This window comes from Miscanthus floridulus, chromosome 13 (assembly GCF_019320115.1).
Source record: "Miscanthus floridulus cultivar M001 chromosome 13, ASM1932011v1, whole genome shotgun sequence".
NCBI lineage: Eukaryota > Viridiplantae > Streptophyta > Magnoliopsida > Poales > Poaceae > Miscanthus > Miscanthus floridulus.
In genome coordinates, this window is record NC_089592.1 from 52,726,888 (window position 1) to 52,750,562 (window position 23,675).

The 23,675-nt window shown below is 43.5% G+C and overlaps 1 pseudogene; it reads right to left on the reverse strand.

Moving 5' to 3' along the window:
* Nucleotides 1-12,443: 12,443 nt before the first annotated feature.
* LOC136499813 (uncharacterized) lies at nucleotides 12,444-13,094 on the reverse strand (annotated as a pseudogene).
* Between the last annotated feature and the right edge of the window lie 10,581 nt (nucleotides 13,095-23,675).

The following is a 23,675-nucleotide window of genomic DNA, read 5'->3' on the forward strand; positions in this document are numbered from 1 at the left end:
GGTGTCCACATCCTCAAATGTGACACCACAAGCTATAGTTGGGTTCTTTAAGTTAGTAACATGCTCAGAAGTCTCACAACCAGCTTCATCATCAACTAACAAATCATCATGAACAAAAGAGTCAGAGTCAGCAGCTCCTTCTTGGTCATCTTGTTGGTCTGCCATATACTGGTTCTTATCATTGATCCCAACATACTCCTCATCATCTTCTTCCCATGCCACATCATCATCAGCAGGCTTCTTGCCTCTTCCCTTTCTTCCTTGAGTAGGTATGGATTTCTTAGCTGATTCACCAGAGTTAGTTGAGTCAGTAGTGTCTGAATCACTCACTTCCTCGCTGAGAGACTCAACTTCCTAGGAACCTAAACTAGACATAGCTGCATCAACAGACTGGTTGTTCTGCCCACCATCATTACCAAGCAAAGGGAGCAGCAATGGGGGATCAACAGTAGCACATGCCTCATTATCCAAAGACACACTCTGACTAAATGAAACAGGAACTGTATCATAGAAACTCATAAACAAAGGTAGCCTCCTTAGCTCCCAATAGTTCTCAGTAGCATTCATCAAAGTTGAATCAGAGGTTAGACTGGTATAACTTTGCTTGTGCTTGTTAAAAAACACAAATTGAACCACTGATTCTTCCCAGGACACACTCTTTTAGATACATCTGCAGTTAAATCCTTGAGATTAAGAGTGTCCCTATCCCGAATTAGCTGAAAATCTATTGCATTGTGACCAACGTGCCTACCGTCATCGCAAACCTCATAGTAAGCTGGGACACGCACCGCTATCCGTATTGTAGAACTAATATCCATCCTAAAATAAGAATTCGTGAAAACCCTAACTAAATCGTCCTCGATTTCATTGCAAGACAAGAACAACAAACAATTGGTGGAAGAGGGGAAAGTGCATACCCGTCAGGAACCCATGATAGATTCACCCCCTTCGATGGTGAATCGATGCTTGGGCAGAGCCGCTTCTGCTGCACCGACGAAGCCATCTTCACGCATCCATGTAATGGCACGGCGGCTACGACGGCGAGGGTGGAGTCGGGGGTGGAGGCGAGGGGCGCAGCGAGGGTAGCAGCTACGGGTGGCGACGGAGAGTGGCGGTGAGGCCGTGAGGGAGGTGACGGTGGCGAGGGAGAGTGTCTGCGAGGGAGAGTGGTGACGGCGTAAGGGAGAGTGGAGAAGACGAGCTGCGACGGCGTTGACCTGGTTTGGCTAGGGTTTGGCTCGACCTAGTCGGGTCCGGCTCAAACCTGGTCTGGCTCCACCAAGTCGGGCCTGGTCGACCAATGCCGGTCCACAGGGGCATCTGATGTCATTTTAGAAGGTTTCTCTCTCCCAAACTCTGGAAATCATTAAAATAATGGTCGCGGTGTGCTGTGGCAAACATAATCGAATTCATAATGGTACTCAGCAAACGATGGCGTTGGCGGTGTGTTGCAGCAAAATATGCGTTTTCGTGATGTCCTATGGCAAAAATTCCCTTTTCTTTTCTCTGCGTCTGCGAATCTACGATGCTCCCTCGTCTCGTCTGTTTGCTAGGAGTAGATCGGTGATGGAGCAAGTTTAGCGCGTGCTTGCTTTGATAGGGTGTCAAAACACTCTGTTTTTTACAACTTAACCGACAAAAGCTATGCTAGCTCACCTAACAAATTATCTTCCTATTCTATTTTTTCATGGATTATCGTTCGTCTTAAGTTACTCTTTGGTTTCTACTTTCTAGTGTCTACTCTGATGCGATTGGAAGGTCTTGTATCGGTTGGGCAGTTGGTGAGTTGCGACCACGAAGTTGGCAAGGATGCCGGCGTAGGAGACGCCCATGGAGTTGGCGAGGAGGCCAACGTGGGAGGTGATGGCCAACAGACTTGCGTTGCCGAGGTGACATGCGTGGTGTGGTGGCGGGCAGTCCCAACAGCCGGAGGGTGTGTGTGACACTTCTACCTTCGATGACACAGCTAGGTTACTCAAAGCTGCGGTGTGCACGCGTGGATCTCGGTGGGCGGGGTTGGCTTGGTGTGCACCTGAGGCAACTCCTCTCGCGTCGATGTGGCAGCTTGCAGCAGCCTGCGGTGGGTAGCCCCACTTTGTAGTGGCTACTCCAGTGTGGGACAACGTTTCAAAGACGGCGCAAGCGGATCTGATTGCGGAAGGGCTACATGACTTGCAGCGAATTACAGCAGCTAGCCCTGCTTAGACGCGGGCTACTCAGTGCGGGACAGTGTCGGCAACGACGGCACAAGCGGTGACGAGGGCGTGTTCGTCTTGATGGCTTTTGTCTTTCAGAGGGGTGGCAGTGCACTGTAGTGACCAGTTCGTGATGGTTTGATGACGGTGAAGCGTGTGTTTTATGTTGAGTCGCAGCTTGAGTCGATGTCCCATTCTGACCGGCCAGAGTTGTTTTTTTCCTACTTCTTTAAGTTTGGGGTTTTGATGTGTGTTAATGTCCCAATCCAACTGATCGAAGTTGTATCCGTTGTATTTTTACCCCGTCTAAGTTTTATCTGTTTTTTAATATAATCGACAGCTCTTTTGTCTGATTCCTTAAAAAAATTACTCTTTGGTTTTGCGTTACAACGATATGTAGATACCTGACACTTGAACTGCTTGTGAAAAATTGGTGGTCCGTTTGAAAGTGTTGAGTTTCTACTAGGGGCCAGTTTGGTTGCCGAGATTTTTGGCAAAACGATACTGTAGCGTTTTCGTTGTTATTTGGTAATTAGTGTCCAATCATAGTTTAATTAGGCTTAAAAGATTCGTCTCGTGGATTTCGTCTAAACTGTGTAATTAGTTTTATTTTTTTATTTATGTTTAATGCTTCATGCATGCGTCCAAAGATTCGATGTGATAGGAAATCTTGAAAAATTTAGCATTTTGAGAGGGAACTAAACAGGGCCTAGAAGTCATGTTGTTGTTCGAATCTTCCTTGCAGCCTTGCAGGTGATAGTTTGGAACTTGCTGTAGCAATTAAATTTCATAATCTATGCGCTTTGCTTCCTCCAATGTACTACTCAATTAAATTACGGCGACAGGGCTCGTTGTGGTACGGTTCGAAGGGAAACGCGAAATGTATGGGTGGGAATTAAAATATATGGCCCTATTGGCTTGATCAGTCCTACTTTTTAGTTATAGGAATACTGTTTTTCTCTCATAATAAATTAGTCCTACAACAATCGCAGCAGTAATAAGTCATATCGAACGGAGCCATAATTTAATAAAATATTATAAGTGATTGGTTGCTGGCGGTTTGATCTTTGATGGACCAACTCCGACCTCATGTCCTTGGGCATCCATTACACTTACACAGCACATGATGCATATGCAGCATCTATCACCTCTCGGTTTGATAAAATCATCAATGGTTTTTTAGAGGGGACATAAATTTCAAGTTAGGAAGGTGAATGGCGTATCTCACATTTTAGATCTCACCTCCGCATATTGATCTGAAAAACTTCAGGTCAATGAGCTGGTGTGACGCCACGTTCCGACGAGAAGGCATATTTACGTCGTCGTTGCATTCCTGCTCGCGGATCAGGGTCCGTTTGGATGTCCTAAGCATCATGAGAGTCTAGACTCTAGATAGTAACCGTACAATCTAGATTTTGGATATAGAAAAAATAAAGTATGTTTGGACTTTGGATTATAGTATGAGGTAGTGTTTAGTTGGCGAATTTTTTGGGCGAAATGGTACTATAACACCTTCGTTATTATTTGGCAATTAGTGTCCAATCATAGTCTAATTAGGCTTAAAAGATGTGTTTCATGAATTTCGTCTAAACTGTGTAATTCGTTTTATTTTTTATTTATATTTAATGCTTCATGCATGCGTCCAAAGATTCGATGTGACGGGGAATCTTGAAAAATTTTGTAAAATTTTGGGAACTAAACAGACACCAATATTAAAAGTGGTTGAAGGTGTTTTTTTACACCTATTATATATCTCCAAATAGTAGGATAGGAGTGGTTAGTTGGATTCCCAAATTCAATGGTTGAGTTACAAAATTCTCACCCTAGATATATGTGTTTGGATCTTATTCTTGTTCTTACACCACATTCTCATATTTTTTAGGGGTACGAATTCATAGCAAGTAGCAAGATGCGCCAAGCAAATAGCATGGGATAAGCTATTTTTTCTAGTTGTAAGATTTAGTTTTTTCTTCGTTAAAAATATTTTTTAGTAAATGATTTTGTTTGTTTGTTTGATTTTATCAGTTCTCTCACCATGGGCTCTAGGCATGGACTTCATAAAAGCTATCATCAATTAAATTCTTGTCTTAAAGGTGTTTTATCTATATCTCATCTTGCCTCTTTTTCCAACTACCACCCCATAGTTATGCAATTTCTACTGATGCCAAATCAAGACAGATTTTACCTTCTTTAGTTCCATTCTTCAGTAAAATTATTGCCCAAGTGATTTTAACCCTGCAATCCATGCCACTATAGTACTCTACCACACTGTTGTCAGCATGCTTTCTGCTTGTGAGAGCAGCAACAATGTACTATAAAAAGTAGTCCATTTATCTGTAACAGACTACTTAAACTATTGTGGAGCCAGTGCATAGCAAAAGGTTCATATGCATATAGTAAGGAATAAAAATTATTATTTTCTCCCTCGGTTCCTACCACCGACGCCTTTGTTGCTCCCAGCACCAACAATCGTCGTTGCCCCACCTCTTAGTTGCTGCCGCAGTTGCCCCTTCCTAGGGTCCCTCATCCTCCCCGTGCCAGTGCCTGGCACGATATTCATCCTCCTCGGGGTGGAGCCGCACGTAGAGGATATGAGGAGCGAGCATGATGGTGATACTGTTCGTCTGTCTTATGAGTCATACTTTTTCAGAAAGAAATAATATTTTTCTCTCACAACAAATCAGTGAACGATACTTTTTAGTCTCACTTATCAGCCAAGCGAACGGGACCAGATGGAGAAGATAGGACAAAGATTGGGCAAGGTCGAAGAGGAGATGGTCGGGAGCAAAGGCATGGCCGTCACATTTAGACGACTACACAGGTGGAGCACGGATCTGGACACCGTAGACGACAAAAGGAACGAGCAGCGATAAAGAATGCAGGTGAAGACCAAGAAAGCACAATAAAAAAAAAGAGGTGAATAAAGGGGAAGGGAAGGCCCAATAGGGACTTGGACATGGTTGTTTTTTTTTATTCTAACGTGGGGTACACCTTATTGGCTCTTTTAAGATTTAGCATAGTGAAAGTAAAACAATAAATAGATCCTATGTGTGTACGTGCCTATATGGATAACTCGGTCAATATAAATTGTCCATGCTCTGTTCAGCTTCTTTTTTTTTTGAACCTCTGTTCAGCTTCTTTCTTGTGAAGAAATAAACAAATATATGGGTGAAAATTAAATATAGTTCAATAAAAGAATTATTATAGGTGAAGGAGAAGGAGCACATAGCGAAAGTGGTTGCCGACGGTTAGATGGACCAAATCGACCTCATCCATCCATTATACATGATGAATACGCAGTAGCATCCATCATCTCCTGTGAAATTCCAGTGCAAACGACAGAAACATAAAGTTTGGGAGGTGATGAATGGCCTGTCTCCCATTCCATTGCAAGGTCGACGGACATCACATTCCAGCGAGAAGCATGCGAATGACGTCGCTGCTTTCCTGACCACCGACTGTCTCATCAAATTCCCTATATGAATTAATTAATAGGATAGGAATGGAATGCCATCCTGAATCCCTACGTACCAAAAGCCATGCTACGTACCAATCCCGTCAAGAACAAAAGTTTTAATCACCAACATAATAAAATTTTAATTACCGTAATTTTAATCACCAACATAGATTCAACACATAACCAGCAGATGAAACAGAATAACAATATTGTCTAGAGCGGGAAACACAGATTTGGTTCATGCATGCATGTTACCACCGCTACCAGGACGACGACCTCTGCTACAGATCCTGCGTCAGGTGCGCCGTCGGGCAGGACCGCTGCTCGCCCGACAACGCTAACCAAGGCCGACCCGGCCCAAGGCAAGGAACCCACGCGTCTACGGCCCAAAGTGGCAGAATGTGTGATTTTGTTGCCAACGGCACGGGTGTGGGTGGGTGTCTGTATAAGTAGAGAAGAGCTTCTTGCTCGAGGGGTTAACAACTCAGCTGTAACAAACTATCCTGAACTCTAAGATTCATCGTCACTCAGGTGTTCAACGCTTGGAAGCCCAAGGTGGACCCGTCGATGGAAGAGCTCCGCGCGGAAATCCATTCGTTCCACAAGACCGATGAGTCGGTGGAGCGGATCCGGTCCGAGATGACGGCGCTTCGCAAGACCGTCAGCCGCACCGCGCTCGAGTCGACTACCGCAGCACCGACTGGAGTTCTGCCGCCACCGCTCGCGTTCCCTGTGCCAGCAATGGCCGACAGCTCTATCATCCACCCGTTAGGGCACGGCGTCGAATCAAGTCACCTAGGAATGAGTTTTGAACTCAAATCCCTGGTCAAGGGTACGCAGTTGCATCCCCACCCCATTCCCCTCCCCAAATTGCATCATTCTCTCTCAAGTTCGGCGCTGGTGACCATGGGCGCGGGCCGCGGGGGGTTCGGGTGGTGACCATGGCGGGTGGCGTGGGGGAACCGGCTATCATGAGCCGTGGCCACCCTGGGAAAACAATCACTCGGGTAACAAAATTCCTAAGACGAATTTCCCAAAATTTGACGGAGAAAAAACCAGGTTGTGGATCACTTGGTGTGAGGATTACTTTGATTTATATTCAGTCCAGCCTGCTGTGTGGATCAAGTGTGCGATGATGAATTTTGTCAATTCATCGCGTGCCGCTCGCTGGTTGCAATCTCTAGATCCACAGGTCAAGAGGCTTCCATGGAAAGAGTTCTGTCAGTTCGTCCTAGATCGCTTTGGGAAGGCTCAGTATGAGGCTTTGGTTAGGCAAATGTTTAGTATCCATCAAACATCTACTGTTCAGGACTACATTGATCGCTTTGTTGGGCAGCCCATCAACGAAACGCATAGCAAAGAAAACCGGATCAGTGGACCGACCGTAAGCCACCAACTGATCGATCAGCCCAGCAAAGCGATCAGTTGGTGGCTTACGGTCGGTCCACTGATCCGGTTTTCTTTGCTATGCGTTTCGTTGATGGGCTGCAGGATGATATTCACAATGCTGTTCATATGCAACGTCCCCAAACTTTTGATACTGCTAGTGTCCTCGCCTTGTTGCAGGAAGAGTTGCAAGATCCTAACCGGAGCAAGGAGTCTTGCCGTCCCGGTTCAATACCGTTCGGCAAGCCGCGGCTCAAAGGGGCATTTCCTCTACCGCCACCTCCTCGTGTGGACAAGACTGATCGCGGGCCAACTGAACCTGCTCCGGTCGAAGACCGTCGTCCGCGTGGAGTGGAGGACAAGCTCCGCACCCTGCGTGATTATCACCGGGCTCGAGGCCTCTGCATCAAATGTGGTGAGAAGTGGTCTCGTGATCACCGCTGTTCCGAAACAGTTCAGTTGCATGTGTTGCAGGAGTTTTGGGACATTTGCCATTCTGAAGACTCAGCTGAGTGTGCATCTGAAGAAGTTGACGCCACTGAAGCTCAGGTTCTGTTCGCTGTTTTAGTTTCGGCTATCACAGGCAAGTCCACAGTCAATGCTATTCGGTTTCATGGGCTTGTCCCGGGGAAGCCAGCTCGTATTCTCCTTGATTCTGGCAGCTCGCATACATTTGTCAGCTCCCAATTCGCTGCACAGCTTCAGGGGCAGTCCACTTTCAATCCTCCACTTCAGGTCAAGATCGCTGATGGCAAGTTTTTGGGGTGCTCAACAGAGTTCAAGCAACTTGACTGGTCTGTTCAGGGGTGCTATTTTCAGTCTGTTGCCAAAATCATTCCTCTGGCCCAATATGATATAATCGTGGATATGGATTGGTTGTCGCGTTTTCAGTCTCATGGAGGTGGATTGGCATCACAAATGGCTTCGCATTCCATATGGGGAATCTTCTCAGTATCTTCTGGGTGAATTGCAGGAACTTCCTGAAGGAGCTGTAATGCAGCTTTCAGTTGTAGGGCCAAAGATGCTTCTGCCACATCAACACAGTTACCTGCAGAGGTGGCTCAGATCCTTCAAGAGTTTCAATCTGTGTTTGAGCCTCCAACTGGGTATCCGCCTCCTCGTGTATGTGAGCATGACATTCCACTTCTGCCTGGGGCTATTCCAGTAACGGTCAGGCCTTACTGCTATCTGTTATATCCCAAAGATCACCTAAGTAGCATCTAGTCGGGTGGTTCTTTGTATTTGGGATGAACAAATAGAAATCCTAATGAACCGTACTACAGAGTGATAGAGAGAAGAGAGTGGATGGGAGTGTACAGACCATCGGAGGGCGCCGTCGAGGAGGATCCGACCATCTCTTTCGGTCGGTGAAGCTCTGCGCACGGGCAGCGATGATCGGAGAATAGTTGGTGAAGTCCGGCGATGCAGTGGCGATGCAGTGAGGCTGACAGTGATGACGGTGGCGGCTTCCTGTCGCTGGCTGCGCACCCTGTTGAGATCGGACTTAGGGTTTGTTGGTGGGGCGGGGTGGCTCATGGCGAACCTCGTACTATGAGCCGCCAGCCCCCACCACTTTATATAGTGCAATGCGACGAGGGCTCACCAACCATGTAGGGTTAGGCGCCCCCGATCAGGGCACGTGACCAAGGCCCAATAGGCCGTTGGGCTTATTGGCTGGGAGATCATTCCAACATTCTCCCTCTTGATATCACACTATTACTTTTATCTTTAAACTTTAAACTTCAATCCTTTTCTCCTTTCTCATTCCTTCACAGATGATGCATAGAGTATGTTTCATCGTCACGGTCAATCACCGATAGATTTAACAGCTACAATGCACGTCTCTGATCTGAAATAGATACTTTAACTTTTGGGCCCTTTATAGTCTAGGAATCATAGGCTTTCCCTTAAACCCATGCCGGCTACATGTTCTCTGAACACGTTGGGTGGTAAGCCTTTTGTAAGCGGATCCGCGGGCATCTTTTCGGTACTTATATGCTCAAGACTTATCATTTGATCCCGGACTCTATCCTTCACAACATAATACTTTATGTCAATGTATTTGGCAGCACCACTTGACTTATTATTGTGAGCATACTGTACTGCTGAATTATTATCGCAGTATAACTTCAGTGGTGTATTGATGTCGTCAACCACTTTCAAACCGGGTATGAACTTCTTTAGCCAGTTCACCTGCTCCGATGCCTCATAACATGCTACAAACTCAGCATACATTGTGGACGATGTAGTGACAGTTTGTTTTGAGCTTTTCCATGAAATAGCTCCTCATACGAGAGTGAATACATACCTGACGTGGATTTTCTATCATCTCCCGCATAATCAAAATCCGAGTACCCCATCAATTGGAGAGATTCTGATCTTCTATATGTCAACATGAGGCCTTTCGTACCTTGCAAATATCGCAAGACTTTCTTTACCAATTTCTAATGTTCCATTCCTGGATTACTCTGAAATCTGCCAAGCAACCCGGTAACAAAAGCTAAGTCAGGGCACGTACATACTTGAGCATACTGTAAGTTTTCGACATCTGAAGCATATAGAACCGCTTTTATTTGATCGAGCTCGTACTGGTTCCTGGGGCATTGAAAATTCTCATATCTATCGCCCTTGACTATAGGAGCACGCGATGGACTACATTTATGCATACTGAATTTCTTTAATACTTTTTCTATATATGCCTTTTGTGACAGTCCTAATACCCCTTTTCTTCTATCTCGGTGAATTTCTATGCCCAAAACATATGATGCTTCACCAAGGTCTTTCATGTCAAACTTTGAGGACAAAAACTTCTTTTGTCTCCTGTAGCAGACTCACATCACTACTAGCAAGTAGAATGTCATCCACAAACAGAACGAGGAAAATAAATCTTCCATTCTTAAACTTTGCATAAATGCAATTGTCCTCAACATTCTCTTTAAACCAAAAAAATTTTATTGTTCTGTCAAACTTTAAGTTCCACTGTCTTGAAGCTTGCTTCAATCCATAAATGGATTTCTTTAGGCGAAAACCCATTCTTTTCTTTCCTTCTACAACAAAACCTTTTGGTTGTGCCATGTAAACATTTTCCTCTAAATCTTCATTTAGGAATGCTGTCTTTACGTCCATCTGATGTAATTCTAAATCATAATATGCCACTAATGTTATTATAATTCTGAGGGAATCCTTACATGAGACTGGAGAAAATATCTCATTGTAATCTATCCCCTCTCTTTGTGTAAAACCTTTCGCCACAAGTCGCGCTTTAAACCTTTCTATATTCCCTCTGGAGTCATATTTTATTTTGTAGACCCATTTGCAGCCTACTGTTTTGGCTCCTTTAGGAATTTGTTCTAAATCCCAAACACCATTTGAACTCATAGATTCCATTTCATCTTTCATAGCTTTCAACCACTTTGATGAGTGTTCACTTCTCATGGCTTCTTCATATGAGGTGGGATCACCCTCCATATGAAACTCTTCAGTATTATAGATTTCATAATCATCAGAAATAGATGATCTTCTAACTCTTTGAGACCTTCTAAGGACCTCCACATTTGTCACATTTACTGTTTGAGGCTGTTGTTGCTCCCCCTCATGTGTGGCAATAGGCTCTGTAGGATTCTGAACCATGGGTTCCTCATCCTCATTTGTTGTTGCCATAGGAGGAATAACAACAGGTGCTGGCACCATAACATCTTGCAATGTAGGTGTAGCAGCAGCAGGTAGCTCGAAAAATAGCTCCTGAACCATCGGAGTGGGTGCATACACCCATTTCTCCTCAAGATCAATTTCTTGAGCTACCATGCTCCCCTTCACCATTTCATCCTCTAGGAAGATAGTGTGTCTTATTTCCACAAACTTTGTATGTCTATCTGGACAGTAGAAACAAAAATCTTTTAACTTTTCTGGGTAGCCAATAAAATAGCAACTTACTGTTTTGGGATCTAACCTCCCAATGTTTGGGTTAAATACTTTAGCCTCAGCAGGACTCCCCCACACATGTAAGTGGTTTAGTGATGGTACTCTTCCTGTCCACAACTCATATGGTGTTTTGGGTACCGACTTACTTGGTACTCTATTGAGAATATGAATGACGGTTTTTAACGCCTCCATCCACAGATTCAACGGTAAGGTGGAGTAACTAATCATACTATGCACCATATCCATCAGGGTACGGTTATGCCTTTCAGCTACTCCATTCTACTGATGTTCGCCCGATGTTGAATACTAGGCGACTATACCATTCTCCTGTAAGAACCTTGCAAAAGGTCCAGAAACTTGGCCATACAGGGTATGCCGACGGTAGTACTCCCCCCACGGTCGGACCTGACTATCTTAATCTTTAAATTATGTTAGTTTTCAACTTCTGCCTTAAATATTTTGAATTTATCCAATGCTTCTGTTCTTTCTTTGATTGGATAAATGTATCCATAACGAGAGTAATCGTCTATGAATGTTATGAATGAATCATAACCATCCACACTTTTCACAGGAAAAGGACCACATATGTCTATGTGAATTATCTCTAAAATCCCTGTGCTTCGTTTGACATCCTTTTTAATTTTCTTTACATACTTTCCTTTAATATATTCTATACATTGCTCTAAGTCAGAGAACTCCAATCGAGGAAGAATTTCATTCTTAACTAGTTTTTCTATTCTCCTCCTCGAAATATGGCCTAAACGATAGTGCCATAATTTCGACGATACATTAGGAGTTCTCTTTCGTTTTCTGTTTGCATTGTTCGATGAGGATACTTTCTCATTCACATCACATGCGGAATTCACATTTTCACGAAGTGATAACAAATAAAGCTCGTCTTGTCGGAAGGCAAGACCAATACATCTATTATTAAACAATATCTGACATTTGCCATTTCTAAAATGACAATCATAACCATCATGGTCCAACTTTGAAACACTAATAAAGTTTCTTTGCAAAGAAGGTACATAAAGAACATCTCTAAGAAAAATTATGAAGCCATCAGCAAGCTCTAGCGAAAGATCACCAACGGCCTCAACATCTGCTTGTACTCCATTTGCGACTTTAATGAAACTTTCGCTTCTTTGCAAAGTTCTCATCGAACAAAATTCCTGTAAAGAATTAGCAACATGAATAGTTGCACCTGAATCAATCCACCAAGTAGATTTTGAAAACTTGACATACAAGGATTCATTTATGAACGTAATAATGTTCTCACCTTTCTTTTTCATAATTATCTTTAGGAAATCAGGACAATTTTGCTTGTAATGTCCCCTGCCCTTACAATGAAGACATTGATCTTTATCCACTGGGAATTGCTTGTTCTGAGACTGTTGCATGGGACCCTTTCCATGTGACTTGGTGGAAGAGCTGTTATTATAATTCTTTTTCTTATTATCTTTTAGGTAGTTGATAGTACCACCCTATGAAACTTTTATTCTTTCATCGTCCTGCACACACATGGCTATGAGCTTTTCTAAATCTTATTTCTCGGGTTGTATGTTGTAATTAACAACAAAAGTGTCAAATTCTTTTGGCAAAGAAGCAAAAAACAAATGAATAAGAAACTCATCCTTGAGAGCCAAATCCATTGGTTTGAGCTTAGATGTCAAATTGCTCATTCTCAGTTTGTGCTCTCTAATGCCACTGCCGCCACCAGAGTACCTTTCTGTCACCAGCTGCTTGATCAGCTGGGTTGCATATGTCTTTGAAGAGCCAGTGAACTGACTCTTTATTCTTTTTAGGTACTCTGTGACCGTGTCACAGTCTGGAATTGAGCCTACTATTACAGGCTCAATTGTATTCTTTATCACAGTCAAACATTTCTTATTGGCCGTGACCCACTTTCTATGTTCAAGGTCAAAAGACATCTTTACGGGAGCAAAGTCCCGCTCTCTGTTCTGCCATGCAGCATTAGTCTCATCAGTCTCCCTTACCGGTGCCTCTGGTTCTTTGGGACACGGTGTGGTGATTACCCAGTCAACCTCAGCCAAGATGAAGGCTAAGTTGATCTTTTTCTTCCATTCAATGTAGTTATCTCCTTTAAGAGTTGGGATATCTTTGATATAAGCCATCAAGGAGTATCCTCCTAAAAACACAATTTCTCTTTAAAGTGAGAACATAATATAATAACAACAATTGCATGCCTTAGTTTCAACGTTAATCAAAATTAAAACATACAATTTATCCTTTTACATTAATTCTACATCACCGTTGGACAGAAATATAATTAATGTATGACAAAAAACCATAATAACATCATAATGTTGCCATTAATCAACGTTGGTCAGAATAATAACAATATTATAATAATCTGATAACATGTCTATTTTCAAAATTAAATTCTCCCGTTGGTTCGAATTTAATAATAAAAATAACAACTTTAAATACACAGTGGAAACTTTGAATAAAATTCTCATGATAATATTTTCCAGAAGCAACTTTACTATTTATTAAACAAAAAATATCGTTGGATAAATTTTGTACAGAAATTATCATCAAAATTAAATTCAAATTCATCAAATATGAATCAAATCAGTTTCTGGAAAAAAGAAAAAATTGAATAAACTTATACTATGCATTTGGCCCGGTCCAGCAGCAGTGCGCGTGGCCCAGCGCGAGGAAAAGCGATGCGGCCCAACAGCAGCAGAGGCCCATGGCCCAAGCCAGCTTAACGCGCGCATGGCCCAGTAGAGCCAATGGCTGGTTCGCGCGGACGCGCGTGGCGCCTCCCCCGTGCCTAGGCCGCAACCTGGGCCTGGGCTAGGAATTCCCTTTCTCGCCTGTGCGCAAAATGGCCCGATGCGCTGCTGGCCGTCGATCGCCGATCGACGGTCCTCCTCGCGTTTCGGCCGGATGAAACCCGCGACGACCGTGGCTCTCCCTAAACCCTAGCTCATTCTCTCCCTCCCCTTCTCTCTCATCGTGCAGTGCCGCTCGGAGAAACAACCGTAGCAGCAGCCGTCCTCGGTGGCCGAGGGAGAAGAAGAGGGGATCCGCCCCGCGCCCTCTCGCTAGCGTGCGTGCTCGCCTGAGGCTGGGCACGCCGCCATCGAGGGGCCGCATGGTGGTGCCCTGTTGTCGTGACCGTGCGTGCGAGGTGCAGTGCGGCTCGTTGCTCTGTCCCGCGCGCCGTTTGGGAGCGACGCCGCGGTCTCCTTTCCACGCGGTGGCGATGCCACCGGCGGTGAGGAAAGCCCAGGTAGGCTCCCTATCTTTAGGGTTAGGGTTGGGTTTTATTGGATCCGAATCAAATACGAACTCCACTCTTTCTTTTCATTCGTTTTTCTTTGCTTTTGATTCGAGATCACAGTTAGGGTTAGGGTTGCGGTCTGTTCTTTCCTGATCCGATCCAGATCGGTCAAACTTTCTCTCTTTTCTTTTCCTGTCCCCGATCTAGATCTACGAACTAGACATGCCTCTGATACCATTGTTATATCCCAAAGATCACCTAGAGTAGCATCTAGTCGGGTGGTTCTTTGTATTTGGGATGAACAAGTAGAAATCCTAATAAATCGTACTACAGAGTGATAGAGAGAGAAGAGTGGATGGGAGTGTATAGACCATCGGAGGGCGCCGTCGAGGAGGATCTGGCCATCTCTTTTGGTCGATGAAGCTCTGTGCATGGGCAACGATGGTCGGAGAAGAGTTGGTGAAGTCCGGCGATGCAGTGGCGGTGCAGTGAGGCCGACGGTGATGACGGTGGTGGCTTTCCGTCGCTGGCTGCGCACCCTATTAAGATCAGACTTAGGGTTTGTTGGTGGGGCGGAGTGGCTCACGGCGAACCTCATACTATGAGCCGTCGGCCCCCACCACTTTATATAGCGCAGTGCGACGGGGGCCCACCAACCATGTAGGGTTGGGCGCCCCCGATCAGGACGTGTGACCAAGGTCCAATAGGTCGTTGGGCTTATTGGCTGGGAGATCATTCCAACACTATCCTCCAGCTATCAAAGATGAGATAGAGCGTTAGGTCACTGAGATGCTGCATTCAGGCATTATACAGCATAGCCAAAGCTCGTCCTCTTCATCAGTTCTCCTTGTCAAAAAGAAGGACGGTACTTTTAGATTCTGTGTGGACTTCCGTCAGTTGAATGCCATTACAGTCAAGTCTAAGTATCCAGTTCCTGTGTGATCGAAGAGCTTTTGAATGAGTTACATGGGGCTTCATGGTTCTCTTGTCTGGACTTGGCAACTGGTTACCATCAAATTTGTCTGAAGTCAGGCGAGGAGCTCAAGACGGCCTTTCAATTCAAACACATACTGGCCATTATGAGTTTCGTGTCATGGCGTTTGGCTTATCGGGAGCACCAGCTACCTTCCTACGAGCCATGAATATCACACTGAGGCCCTTGTTGAGGAAGTGTGTCCTCGTATTCTTTGATGACATTCTAATTTTTAGTCGTTCATATGAGGAACATGTGCAACACCTGAGGCAAGTGCTGGAGCTTCTTCACCGGGATCATTGGCAAGTCAAGATGTCCAAGTGTGTTTTTGCTCAATGACAACTCAAATACCTTGGGCACGTGATCTCTAAGCAAGGCGTAGCCACTGATCCAGCTAAGGTTCAGGCAGTGCTTGATTGGCCAATTCCTGCTTCTGTCAAAGAGCTTCGCGGCTTCTTGGGCTTGGCCGGTTACTACCGCCGGTTTGTCAGATATTTTGGTATCATGTCTCGATCTCTGACTGAGTTACTTAAGAAGGGCGCAGTTTTCATTTGGTCCTCGGTTCACTAGGAAGCCTTTTCTGCTCTCAAGCAAGCCATCACTTCGGCACCTGTATTGGCCTTGCGCCCTTGCCAGATTTCTCCAAGCCGTTCGTTCTTGAAACTGATGCCAGCGGTTGTGGAGTTGGGGCTACTCTGACACAAGGTGGCCACCCTCCAGCGTTCTTGAGCAAGGCGCTGGGTCCTCGGTTACAGGGGCTATCTACATATGAGAAAGAGTACTTAGCCATTCTTATGGCGGTTGATCAGTGGCGCTGTTACTTGCAACATGCAGAATTTCACATTTTCACCGATCACAAAGAGCTTGGTTCAGCTTGGGGAACAGCGTTTGCATACGCCGTGGCAGCAAAAGGTCTTCTCTCGTTTCCTCGGGTTGCAGTACCGGATTGTTTACCGTAAGGGGGCCGACAATGGTGCTGCGGACGCTCTTTCGTGCATGCCCCAAAGCCAATGTGCTGCTCTGTCTGTCTGCTAACCACAGTGGCTCGAAGACGTCCATGCTTCATATGTATCTGATGTCAATGTTCTGACTCTGATCCACAAATTGGCATCCACTGCCATAGACTTACCTCACTATTCTTTCTCAGAGGGACTTCTCCGTTACAAGGGTCGCATTTGGATCGGTTCTGATTCAGCTCTGCGCCTTAAACTGATTACCTCTATGCACTCGACAGCTGTCGGAGGTCATTCCGGAATTCCTATTACCTACCGGCGTCTCAAACAACACTTTGCGTGGATCGACCGGCATGAAATCAAACATCCGAGATTTTGTTTCTGGCTGTCAAGTCTGTCAGCAGGCTAAGCTCGATCATTCTCGCCTGCCAGGATTGTTGCAGCCGCTGCCGGTGTCCGACCGAGCTTGGAAGCTTGTTTCACTAGATTTTATTGAAGGCCTTTCTCTGTCTATGGGTTTCAGCTGTATCTTGGTGGATCTCTTTTTCAAGTATGTCCATTTCATTGGCTTGAAGCATCCTTACACGGCTGCCAGGCCAAAGTCTTCTTCACCAACATATACAAGCTGCACGGTATGCCTTCAGCACTGATTTCTGATCATGATAAAATGTTCACCACACTACTACAGAAACCATTTTTATAGGTGGCTCATAACCCTTTATAGGAGTGGTTTGGCTAGTCGCCCCTACCAAACCGTCTCTACAAATCATGTATTTGTAGGGACGGTTCTCGGGCCGCCCCTACAAATCGATTTGTAAGGGTGGCTCGTATTACCAGCCGCCCCTACAAACAGATTTGTAGGGGCGGCTATAGTACTAGCCGCCTCTATAATACATGTTTGTAGGGGGCGGTTCAATCTACAACCGTCCCTACAATACGTTTTTCCGTAAAAAAAATTTAAATTTATAATTCAAATTCGACCAAACACTGTTTATTTCCGCGTATTACAGCCAAAGCGTTTGCGTTGCAGAATGCCCAGGGATCAATGTTCCGAACCGCGTTCGCGTTGCCGAACGCCCAGCATTCCGAATCGCGTTCGCATTGCCAAACGCCCCACGACCAACGTTCCGAACCGCGTTCGCGTTGCCGAACGTCCCGCGACCAGCGTTCCGAACCCCTTAGACTACAAGCACAAGAGTATATATAAACTACAATTACAAGTCCAATTCACAAGAATATAAACAATCCATCATTAAATATACAAATTCTATACATATTGTTATCAACATCCTAGAGCTAGCCTTTCAGTCTCACGAAGGTGTTGGTACTGAGGATTTCTACCTAAGTTAGACTCTCGGTCATGGTAGGCGCCTTTGACGTGTACAATCTGGTCCAATATGAAATTGCAAAGGTTGCCGACGAGCTCTAAGAGTTGGTCATCCTTGTATGGGTCTCTTTTCATTCTTTTTTCTTCTTTCCACTACAAGAGAACAAGTTTCGGTTTAGTATTTCATACCATGTACGAAGTTTTTATACTACGGGTGAAGAGGTTCAAACTTACCCTTAAGGGGTGTCTCCTGTAGGCACCGGTATTACTCATCATAGAACATATATAGTATCCATAATGTACACTCCCAGGCTTCTGCTTGGGGCACTGTGTATTTTGTATATGAAAATATTAAGTAATGCTTTTGACAGTCATGTAATGGAGTACTGAAGAAGTAAGTTACACTTAGTGTTTTTATAGCCAGCTTTTCCTTTCTTGCTGGATCATGCCTTCCATGATGATTAGTGACATAGAACCTAAATGCCATGTTTGAATTATTTTAGCAAATACAACTTGTTAGTATCCAAAAGTGAATGTTACAAGTATGTATACAAACATATAAGCTAATGAGGATTGTCGATATGTATATGTCTTGAGAATCGATATGAAGTATTTGTATGTCACCGAGTCCCTATCTATTGAATCAAAGACCCATGTCATGCTCCTCCCGACATCAACGGCTATACAAATCCAGTGGTTGCTGCATGGATTTAATCATAGAACTAGATAAGCTCTTTTGCATCGAATAAAATATATCGAACAAAGCTTTAAGTATAGAGTTGAACTTACTCGAAGTTGTATGGTAGCCATATAGTAGAGTGTTGTTGGAGAGTTTTGAAAGCTAGGGCAATGTATGCCGCAACCTTAAGGGACTCTTCCCTTAGTTTCGCCGTATGGATGTGCTCTTTCTCTCGAAGAGTCTTTGCAGCAGCTAGCTCTTTGGCATCCAGTTTTCCACTGTTTAGGGTAATTAAAATTTATTTGGATATAGATTTCCTTTTTTATCCCCTTGTTTTCTCTTAGGCTTGGTAGTCGTGGTTATGTCTTGAGGTTGTGGAGCAAAGGCATCGTGATCCATCTCTATGGTTGTTGCCTCTACTCTCCTTTCCTCTACTCTGTCTTTGTCCAGCGAGATGTTGCGGACATCGATGTCGTCTTTTCCGAGTTTTAGGAGGGACCTGTATATACGATAGGTCAAAGTGTTAGCAGAGGTAACATAGCCAAAGCTTTAGCAAAATTTACTAGCTAAGGCTTTTTTTTCCTACCTCCTTGTTCGGGTCAAAATCCTTGTCCAAATCTTCCTTCGTTGGCCTCCTTCTGGCTTCACGTGGGAAAGGATCCTCGGGACTTACATATCCCTCTTCTGAGTCCTCATCATCATCATCAACTTCTTCGCCTTCAGTAGCCTCTCCTACTCTTTCTTCTGCTCCCCCTTCCTCCCCGTCACACTGCTCCTGAGTAAGCATCACTTCTAGATCCTTTTCTAACTCGTTATCGAACTACTCCTAAGTAAGCTGGTTCTCTAGTGCTTGCTCCTCATATGTTGGGTGCTCATCATGCTCGGGGCATCGAGCTGCACTATCTGGTGTCCGTGACATTATTTCGCGCTTTGTTCTAATAGATGCAAGAAAGTGTGCTTTAGGTACGCGAGAAGGTATAAGAAATCAAAAAGGTCTATAAACCAAAGTAGTCCTATAAAACAACAATACATAAAAAACGAGTAGTAGCAGTGGTAGAGGCCTCAGAAACATCTCAATCATCATCTGATCTTAAAGTTGGAGCATCAAGGCATCATAACAGAGAAGAGAGGAGAAGGTAATGTAGGGGCGGCTGCTAATGATGCCATGTTCCTCACAAGTTCTTGATCATCAGCTCATATTCCATATAATGTATGGACTTGGACAATTTCATCATCGGTAAAACAAAAGAGAGGAGAGGGGATATTTGCAAAAAACCAACAGCTACTTAGCAAACATAGAGCAACAATAGCTGATGGCAAAAGACAGGACAACAAGGCGAGTCCTGGGAGATTTGGCAAAAAAAAAGCAACAGCATCCAACAGTTAGTAGCTAGAAGTAGCAAGTAGTAGTAAGTAGAAAGTAGTAGAGTAGAGTAAGTATAGCAGTAGAGTGGAAGTAGTAGAGTAAGAGCAGCAGCCACTTAGGAGTAGCAAGTAGTAAGAGGAGGAGGAGGAGTAGTAGTAGTAGTAGTAGTAAGAGGAGTAGTAGTAGGAGTAGTAAGAGGAGGAGTAGTAGTAGTAGGAGGAGGAGGAGTAGTAGGAGGAGTAGTAGTAGTAGCAGCAGCAGCAGCAGTAGTAGTAGCAGCAGCAGCAGTATATAAGCAAAAAAACAGAGGAGTGGTAGTAGTAGAGTAAGAGCAGCAGCCACTTAGGAGTAGCAAGTAGTAGTAGTAAGTAGAAAGTAGTAGAGTAGAGTGGTAGTAGTAGAGTAAGAGCAGCAGCCACTTAGGAGTAGTAGTAGGAGCATCACTAAAAGAAGAGCAGCAATAGGAGTAGCAAGTATAGGGAGGAGGAGTAATAGGAGTAGTAATAGGAGTAGTAGGAGTAGTAAGAGGAGGAGGAGTAGGAGTAGTAGTAGGAGTAGTGGTAGGAGTAGTAGTGGTAGTAGTAGTAGCAGCAGCCACTACACACCAGCAGTATATAAACAAAAAAACAGAGAAGGAGTAGTAGTAGGAGCAGGAGAAGTACTAGTAGGAGTAGTGGTAGGAGTAGTAGTAGTAGCAACAACCACTACACACCAGCAATATATAAGCAAAAAACAGAGAAGGAGTGGTAGTAGTAGAGTAAGAGCAGCAGCCACTTAGGAGTAGCAAGTAGTAGTAGTAAGTAGAAAGTAGTAGAGTAGAGTAAGTGTAGCAGTAGAGTGGTAGTAGTAGAGTAAGAGCAGCAACCACTTAGGAGTAGTAGTAGGAGCATCACTGAAAGAAGAGCAATAGTAGGAGTAGCAAGTACAGGGAGGAGGCATAATAGGAGTAGTAGTAAGAGAAGGAGTAGTAGGAGGAGGAGTAGTAGTAGGAGTAGTGGTAGGAGGAGGAGTAGTAGTAGCAGCAGCCACTACACACTAGCAGTATATAAGCAAAAAAAAATAGAGTAGTAGTAGTAGGAGCAGGAGGAGTACTAGTAGTAGTGGTAGGAGTAGAAGTAGTAGTAGTAGTAGTTAAGTAGTAGTAGTAGCAACAACCACTACACACTAGCATTATATAAGCAAAAAAAACAGCAGCACCAGCTTGCCAAAACAAATAGAGCAGCTGCTTAATAACAGCTGATAAATGACAGCTGATAAAATAGGCCATACATACATCATGGAATCCCTGGCAACTTTTCGATCTTACTAATGACAGATGATGTAACAACCAACTTTATGTACCTAGTTCAGTCGAAATAATTCTTAGATGAGGCAAGCAAGTACAGCAAAATCATGGATGCTATAAGAGTGCATTAGAAAAATGATTGACCAATTATTTGATGGAACATGGAATTCAAACTCCACTTAAAGTTTTGTCTTTTTCAATAATATTTTTCAGATCAAAGCAGCATGTAGGATGTAACACAAACAAAAGGGACCACCTTTTCAAGGATCAAAACTATAGTACGGAAACAACCATGCCATCAAAAAGCAGCATGGAGGATGTAACACAAACAAAAGGGAACTATTAACGAACCCGTGTCAAGCAAACATCATTTATATTTTACAACTTTCTAACAGAACAGAATCTAATACTTATTGTCTTCAACTGTTCATATCAAAGCACCACATATATTTGGAATTTAAAGAAGGGGGGAAAATGCAAACACCCTCTAAAAAAGTTCCATGTTATTTGCATATAAAGTTAGATTTCTGGAAGCATGAACTCAATACCAATTTGATGTACCAAAAACAAATAGCAGCACCAGCTTGATAACAGCTGCTTAAAACACATATGTACTACTGTTTTCTAGTGTGTGCAACAGACAAAAATGATATAAGATTATTATTTTTTATTGTTGTCTCTGTGGACATGATTGTGGCTTGCTTTTAAATAATAAAGATATATATTACAATCAATTCTTATATGTATCTATGCTCAAATAAATACCAGTGTTGGATCTAGATCTTTGCATGTTGTATGATACTATAAAAATGGGCATTTAGTTCCTGATTTTGTGAACTGCAGACATAATCTTAAAATAATCTTATATAATAATATAATTTCATTTCAGCCTTCTCAAATTCAAGCATAAACTTGCTAGCAATCTAAAATGTTTTCAACTCTTCGATAATGCAGACATGCCAACTATTTAGAAAGGAAACATCAACATATATTTAACTTATAAGTAGCTTTCCAATCTCCAGTGCTTTGATGCAGTGCTCCAAGTTGTAAATAATTTTCCAAACTACAGTGCAGAATATGTTGCTTTGTGTAGTGAAAAATAACTACAATAAAAACAACAACCCCCAACATAGGTCTATATCAGAAACAAAAAAATGTAGCACAGATCTATCACCTTAGCAAACAAAGCACATATATCCTCCACAATCCGAACGCAAACGCAGCACAGATCCTTATCATACAAACATACTAGGTCGCCGTCAAGCAGGAGCAGAAGACCAACAAAGCATAGATATCCACCACAATCCGAACGCAAACGCAGCACAGATCCTTATCATACAAACTACTACAATGAAGGAGATGAGGTGCACTGACGTTCGAGACGGATGGCGACGACGGACGATGAGTGAGGCGGCGGTGGTGGAGGAGCGCCCAAGAGCGACCTCCGCATCGACGTCAGCGAGTTCGGTGGTCGAGGTCAGAGAGGGAGCATCGATGGCGGGGACACCAGCTAGAGCACACGGCCGAGCCGACGGAGCTCAAACCCTAGCCCTGGCGACCTGCGGAAAGGTGGCGGTTGGGGAACGGAGATGGCGACGGTGGAGGAGCGCCCGAGAGTGACCCCCGCATCGACGTCAGTGAGTTCGGTGGTCGAGGTTGGAGAGGGAGCGCCGGTCACAGGGACACCAGCTAGAGCACGCGTGGCCGAGTCGGTGGAGCTCAAACCCTAGCCCCAGCGGCCTGCGGAAAGGCGGCAGTTGGGGAACGAAGACGGCGGCAGTTGTAGGCAGAGGATGGAGGAGGTCAAAGAAGGCGGTTGTAGGCCACGAAGGCGGCGGCGGCGGCAATGGGGGTGGCGGAGAAAAAAATCGGTAGACTGACGACGTCCGAGAGGAAGAAAGCGCCCAGGTCATTTCGGCCTCCCGTGAGCTCTTTCTTATATATCGCAGGTCATTTCTAGGGGCGGTTCCTGAGCCAGCCGCCCCTACAAATTGATTTTTAAGGGTGGTTCCTGATCCAGCCGTCCCTACAAATCAATTTGTAGGGGCGGTTCCTAAGTAAGCCGCCCCTACAAATATTTTTTAATTTATTTTAATTAATAATTTTGTAATTTATATATAAAGAAAACAATGTAAATTTATATAATACTTTTTTAATTATTCTATATATGTATAAATAAATATAAATATAAACAATTTTATGATATATATATACAGATATAATTTTATATTTTCTTCTTTACAAAAATAATATTTTAAAAATTGAAAATTTGAATTTCAAAACAACAAAGAGAATTTTAGGATATTAATGACTTTAAATAAAAATTTTGTAAACATCAAAGTTGTAGAACTCATCAAGATGTACAATTTACAGTTTGGTCATATTTTCATTTGACCAAATTTGAACAGTTCAAATTTTGAATTTCAATAAATGTCAACTTCAAATAAGATTTTGAAACCTTAAATGGTTTCAAATAAGAAAGTCACGAACATAGAAGTTGTTGAACACATCACTATCTACAATTTTTATTTTAGTCATCTTTTTATTTGACCAAATTTGAATAGTTGAATTTTTGAATTTCAATAAATAACAACTTTAAATAAGATTTTGAAACCTTAAATGCTTTGAACTATAAAAGTCGTGAACATAAAAGTTGTTGAACTCATCACTATATACAACTTTTATTTTGATCACTTATTCATATGATAAAGTATTAGTAAACATTGTTCACAAATTCACACATGACTCAGTTTCATGAACTATACGAGAGACATGTTGATTTGTGAACAATGTGTACTATCACTTTGTCAGAAGAAGAAATGACCAAAATAAAAGTTGTAGATCTTGATGAGTTATACAACTTTGGTATTCATCACTTTT